Genomic DNA, 6,806 nt, shown 5'->3' on the forward strand with positions numbered 1-6,806 from the left:
CAAAATTGCCCCCCGCCCCCGCTCCGACCCCCCGACCCCCCCCCCTCCGCCGCGCTCCCGGGGTACAGCCCAGGGCTCTTCCCCCGGCACCGCGGTTTGCCACCTCCCCGGTGCCAGCGAGGCAGGTGGCCCGGGGACCTCTGCCAGGTGCCACCCGCCCCGCGGTAGCCCCGGCGGCCGGCGGGACAGGGGGGAGCGGAGGCTCCGGGATAAGCAGAGGGGACCGCATGCACTTTTCCATCCACATCCCCCAACCCCCCGCTCCTTCCATCCCTTCTCCGCGGAAAAAAAGCGCTCCAGCGCCCGGCGGGAGCTGGCTGGTACCTGCCGGGGGCCGGAGCGGCGGCGGGGTGCGGGCTGGGGTCACTGCGGGGCCGGGGGCTGGGTTCTTGGAGGCGTTGCGAGCGAAGCCGGCTCCTCCCCAGCGGCGGAGGGTCTCGGTCCTTCTGTGCGGAGTGTCAGACTTTCCCCTGGTTTCCCTTCCTCCATCCCCGCCACCCCTTTCCACTCCCTCGCACGCAGATGCACACCCCCTCCAGCAAATGGGCTGCTTCGCGGTGCGTGTGCGTGTGCGGCAGCCAGCTCCGGCACACCCCCCCTGCGCGCCCCCGGGGCGCTCACGGCCCCGCCGAGCACCAGCTGCCCGAAAAGCAGCGCAGGGCACGCACAGACAGGCGGTGGCAGCCAGGTGCCCTCCGTGCTGCCACCAGGCACCGAAGGACCCCCCGGGCTTGTGGGTTTCCCACTGGAGCGCAGCCCTTCCCCTCGCCGCCGCGCCACACGCCCAGGAGCTCGCACCGGGGCATCCCCACCTAATATTGCCATCACCACACGCAGGTGCCGGCCCAGATCATAAGATCTAAAGCAGCCTCAGGTCCACTCACATTTTTCCAGCGACACATTCCCACTGGAGTGGAACTGCAAGTCACTGGCTGGTAGACTGGGAGTGAAAAAAAACCAACACACACACACCCCTCAAAAAAAAAAAAACAAACCACCAAACACCAAGCCAGCTCCCCACGCTTACTGATAAGGTCAAAACAGCTGGGCAGTGACTGAGAGCCAGGGCTTGGTGCGCATTCAAGGGTAGCCCACGTGCAAAATTGTAGCTACCAGGGATATATCTGCCTTTGCATTTGTTTGTTTTGCCTGTGGAATGTGCTACCTCGGTGGTTCTCCAGCTTTCGCATGCTGCAGACCACTTCCTAAGAGAGAATTTCTTTCCTGGACCAACCCACTCCCACACCAAACCCTTCTCTCCAGCATATTTCCTTCTGTGGCTGCCCAAGGAAGAGCCTTTCTGCCCACAGGCTGAGAGCCATTGAACGCATGGCACAGATAATATCAGGCACTTCCAGACAAGACACACTGGGGTTCTTTCAAATGCTGTGTTTCCCTAGTGAAGGGTTCAGATTGAAAGTCTTCAGCTGGCAACTCAGTTGCAGAACAGACCCCGACTGTTGCTGCCGTGAAATAACAGCAGAACCAAAGAAGCCCAGAGAAATATATTGGAGTTTCCACCATGTTCATCCTCACCAACCACTCACACAGAAGTCGGATGGGTGGTCTGGTCGTACAGGACAGGATTTAAGTATGGGCGGGTTTTTTTTAAGATCACCAGAAGGCAGCTTTACACTTTTTAACTGGGTTTTTAAAACAGTTTCTTACTACGGTACCACCACTAACATTGTATTTATAAACTCTGCACACACAGATATGTAGACTGTACTCGTCTACATTCCCCCCAAAATAAATGGAGGACTTTGAAGACAGGCTGTTTCACAGTTGCCATTGACTTCTTCTGTTAAAGATTTTCAAAAAGGGATTTTATACCTGGTTTTCCACATTCATTACATTATCATTAACAAAACTTCCCATTGCCTTAATCCCTGGATGGCACTGTTCCATAACAATATCATTGTGATTGGTAGGATAGAGATTAGAGCCCAGTTTGTGTTTTATAAATTCCTGTGGAGTGTCTCTTGCACTTTACCTTATTCTCAGGTACTGAACATCACATGCACTCTGCCTTCTGCACCAGAAGATCAGCAAAGAGAAAATGTGGAGCAGGTTGTTGGAAGAAAAGTCCCTGTTGCGTTTTTAAGCACTCATTAGCACTACAGAATTAGGCTTTGAGGTACTCTGAAAACATGCAACCTGCTAAAAAGTAAACATGCTGAAAAGCCCTGCTTGCTTCATGTACTGGAGATATTTCAAACTCCTAAGAAAAAGAAATCAGCACGAATGTCCCCTTTTCTCATCTGTGGAACCAGTCTGCAGTCTCTGTTAAATGTAAAAGGAATAGTTTTGGAAATGGTTATATTTTAGTAGCCACTTTTTCTTCTTGCAAATCATGCGAACATATTTTTTTTGTGTGTGTGTGGAATAAATAGCAGAAGACTCATCCGCGAAGAATTATAAAAAGGAATTTGTGAAATAATTATGCCCATCATTTATTGACGTGGAAGAAACCAAGAAAAAAGACGCCCTCTTGTGGCTCTTTGCTGAATGAAAACTGCTGAAGTTCATCAAATTTCTGTGCAGACAGCCCAGAACGAGCATGCCTTTTCATTCCTTGTTACTAAGGCTGTAAAACAAGGTTGCACAAGGTCATACCATGGACACAGGCTGAGGAGAAATTCTCCATCTGCATAGTATCATTTCAAATGATCCATTGATGCATTCTTTGGCACTGTATTTTAAACTACTGTTCAGAAAATCTCAGAGCAGGTAAATACATCTTTACTGGGAAAGTAATTTTACCTTTCTCAGTGTCTGCATTAATGCTACCTCTTTGAGTGACCTTTTTAGCCAGGACTGCATTTGCCTCTTATGGGGTGTTCAAAATGTTATAGGAATTTCTTCCAAATTTCCAGATATTGTTTAAAGCTTTAATAGGAAGAGAAAGGTTCCTTTCAATACTATGAAGATATGATAATTGTAGTGATGGTGATGATGATATTATTTTTCCTGCAGAAAGGACACTGACTGTTGGGTGGAAGAATTATTCAACAGGTTCTTATAAACATGAATTCGAAAAGTTGGGTGGTTTCTCCCTTTTTTTTCTTTTATAGCTAATCTGAGGCTCCCCTAAGACCAAATTCCACACCCAGTGCCCTGGGCAACCGTTCACATTTCCTGAAAGGCTGAGTGGTTCATAAAAGAGAAAAAACAACATTAGATATCTGCATTTTTCTTTTCTCATCAAACAATAATACAAGCATGAATTAAATTACGTAATAGATCTTTAGCAAATTCTTAAAATTAGGCAGAGGGGTGAGCTGGTTTTGTTACTTTCTATTTTCTGCTTGCTCATAACTCTGAACGCTGTCCGGATACTATAATGCCAAGCTGGCATATTTCAGGCAAAACTGTTCTCATCTGAAGTAAATTGTCAAAGCAGATTGATGGCATCTTTAGCAAAGGCTGCAGGAGAAACATGAAACGTCAGCATGCTGCCATGCTGTAGGCATTTATCTTTATGATAAGCACTATTATTCCTTCTAGAAGTAGTGGCAGAAGCACCTGCAGCACTATACAGTGCAATGGTGTGGCTTAAATCTCTGAAGGAGAAAGACTGTTTTCCAAACATAAGGCTAAGTTGTGCCTGGAGAATCCCTTCCAATGGAATGGCTTTGAATTTGGTGTCTTTGAGGTCCTTCATGAGAAGATCCTCTAACTCATGTCCAACTCTGAAAATTCACAGAGGAACATCCCACTCTCTATTGACAAGACCAAGAAATTGGGTATTGACTTACAAGCCTGGATGGCCTGGCAGTGCTTATTCCCAGCCACTAATTGCTCCCCTTGCTTCCAGCAACAGACATGAAAGTGTCAAATGTGGAGCAACTTCTGCACCTGGCACGTTCAATAAAGCCACTGAAGCAGAGGACTGATGTACCTTCATCTGCTGGATTGCCAGTGCAGGCACTGCTGCTTGTGCAGTTCAGTTCCTCATCCAAAAGTAGGGAAGCCTTTCTAAGGGTGGGGAGGGAGCGATCAGCCGGGGGCAGAAATCATCTCAACCAGTCAACCTCAAGTGCCTGTATTCGTGACTTGGCCACAAAATTTGCCTCCTGGGGGAGGCTTGGGTCACTGAGTCCCTTCAGTTACTGTGCAGGCGTATTGGCAGGTTGGGTCCCACACTGGCAGTACAGTCAAATTCAGGCACTAACACTGTCCAAGAACCTGGATCAATATTCTCTGAATACAGCAGGTGTATTTCCACTGACAATAACAGGTCCTGCACTGATGGATGGGCGACTATATAAAGGACAGAAGAACGTATACAGATACATATATGTCACAGAGCTACTAAAAGTCAGTCCAGCAGTAGGTAAAGGTTCTTTTTCTGGACTCTCCATGCAGCTCAGGTTTTTACCATGTCTGAAGGGGAATAACCAGCGATTGCCCATCACCCTGTGCTGATGCAGGTAGGCTGACCTTTGGGGGTCTCCAGAGCAAGACGAGGGACTCTGCTCATCCCTTTTATCACCAGTTTGGGAAGAGGAGAATCTCTTTTACTCCAGTGTTGGTAATACTGGTTGGTGCGCACCATAGTGCACACTGATTTCATGTCTTCTCCCACCCCAGCAAACCTTAAGGCAGGGTCAGGTTCTGCTGCTTTCTTTATGATATAGCTTGGGCAGAGTCTTGACATTGCAGCTGTAATCTGATTTATTCATAAGAGTATTTCTCAAATAGCTTTTTAGTTTGTGTTGGGTTGGGTTTTTTGTTTGGGTTTTTTCTTTACAATAAATACATGCAGGTCATCAGAGAGAACCAGGCATCTGTATAGCATCCTTATTCCCACTGCACCCTGTGCTTGAGGAACATAAAGTTGCAAACACAAAGATTGCAAACCCTTACTAACAGTTCCTGTAAGCCCTTTAGTTTTATTTTTTTACCTGAACATCCCAGGTTCTACCTGATCTAAAGCATTGAGAACAAGCAGCAAGCAGAGCAGCAAGAGAAGGTCAAGGCTCCTTCAGTCTACCCATTCGTGAAGAAGCTCAGTGTGTGTGCACTGAAGGTTGCATTAGGAGAAATCCTACTGGGAGTTAGAGTGCATGGAGGAAAGCATTTCTAGCCCCTGCGGCTCACAAATAAGGGCAGATTTCACTTCATTCATTGCTAAAAGATGGAAAACATAAGCTATTTCCACTGAGTTGATGTTCCAGAAAAAAATAAAAAAAATACAAAGGGAAACCTTTATGAAACGTGCAGAGAAAAGTCTAAAATATTGCTTAAAAGGGGATGAAACCTTCCTTAGAAGTATTAGGTGAAAGTAAAATATCCATCTTTGTCTTGCTGCCAAATTCCTGGCAAATTATCAAAACTTAATCATAAAGGATCTGATCCTGAATTACTGAACATGTTTAAACTCCATTGGAGTTCACAGTGTTTGCCTTTCTTCAGCACATCACAGGGTTAGGTGCAGATTATGCAGCGTCACATCCTGGGCACCTTCTTGTCACCACTGAGTCCCCGTCATCTCAAGACTTGCACCTACAATTTCCACCGACTTTAGTTCAAGCTTTGGTGCACAGTGGGGGTGGGATCTGGCCCAAATATCTTGTGAATTATAAACATTTTTGTCTACAGGCCATTGTTGGGACATGAATTCAGTCTTTACTAAATAAGCAGTGTGACAAGGAAAAATTTGTTGAATTTCCACGTATGTTCTGGATAAGAAAAGAAAGCAATCTTTGAGACCCCACAGTTCTATGTATTTTCTGAGTCAAACAGGGAATTAATTTCCATGAAAAATTATCTGAGGCTCATTTTCCTGCTTTGTAAAAATTACAGTTCTATATTTCTAAGGAAGGGCATTTCTGCCTCCTGTTTCTACTTCCAGTGAAACCAGTGGTTGAACTAATTGGTTTAAGGCGTTATCCTGCTCCCACTGAATGGCAATGACTGCTGCCATTTGTTAGCTTCAGCAGCAAGCTGGGGAGGGTGAGAATAAAATCAGCTCTGAGCTGTACCCAAAGAACTCCGGTTCCTCTCAGCAGTCGCTGTAGCAATAATAAACCCCCCCTCATTTTAATAAAACATGAGTGCTATTACAAGAAAAGGTTTCATGTATTTTGTTATCTAGGAACACAGGATATCTAGTTCTGTTTATCCTTAGCATAACAAATCTTTGTGAATGCCTGAAAGTCACTTTTTTCTAGTGAAAATATGTACTTGTGGTTAACAGAAGACAAACATCCAAGCAATGGTTCTATAGATAGAAATGTTCTTTCTGGCTCTAAAACATAGCTTTGTCCAAAACACACCCTATTTATTATTTATTCTTGGATATTTTTGTTTCCTACCCAGCTTAGGGCAAACCTTAACTCTAGGTGATCACTTTGCAAGCAAAATAGTGTTAAATGGAACCACATGCCTCAATGATTTACAGCATACATTATGTGGGCTCGTGTTCACTGTCCTCAATAAATAGGTATTTTGATTGTATTAAAAGATTGTCTCCCTTAAACTGTAAATATTACATTTGTTACAGAGTCATCAGTGGGAACAGATTCTTGTTAGTAGCTTAAGATAATATACTACCAGCCAAGTCAGTATAACATGTGTCTGGAAAGTAGGAGTTACCAGCACCGTTGAAAGGTTGAACACAGTAACCTGGTATAGTAGGTTTGTGTACACCCTGCCTCTGTTCCGTGTAATACTTCTCTGTTTAAATCCTTTCACGAAATACCTGAGGAACAGGTTTGAAGGAAATGGACTCTTAACTTGAAGGCCACCCCATCAATTGTAATGCAGACAGGCAGATTTTCATGGAAGCTGTGGATTTTGGG

General features: G+C 45.4%; 1 protein-coding gene across 2 annotated transcripts in view; it reads right to left on the minus strand.

The window, feature by feature from the left end:
• Positions 1–963, minus strand: part of SEMA3D (semaphorin 3D) — a 147,753-nt gene extending 146,790 nt beyond the window's left edge. Inside the window, exons 1-2 of one of the 2 annotated variants that reach the window (XM_055711199.1) lie at positions 885–903; positions 325–446 (exon numbers count right to left, since the gene is read on the minus strand). The gene's annotated coding sequence lies outside the window, so the exon portion shown is untranslated. Of the gene's footprint in view, positions 1–324; positions 447–884 lie in introns of both variants that reach the window. The other variant, XM_027811917.2, reaches the window with a different exon arrangement.
• Positions 964–6,806: the final 5,843 nt, after the last annotated feature.

This window comes from Falco cherrug, chromosome 5, assembly GCF_023634085.1.
Source record: "Falco cherrug isolate bFalChe1 chromosome 5, bFalChe1.pri, whole genome shotgun sequence".
In the NCBI taxonomy this organism is placed as follows: Eukaryota; Metazoa; Chordata; class Aves; order Falconiformes; family Falconidae; genus Falco; species Falco cherrug.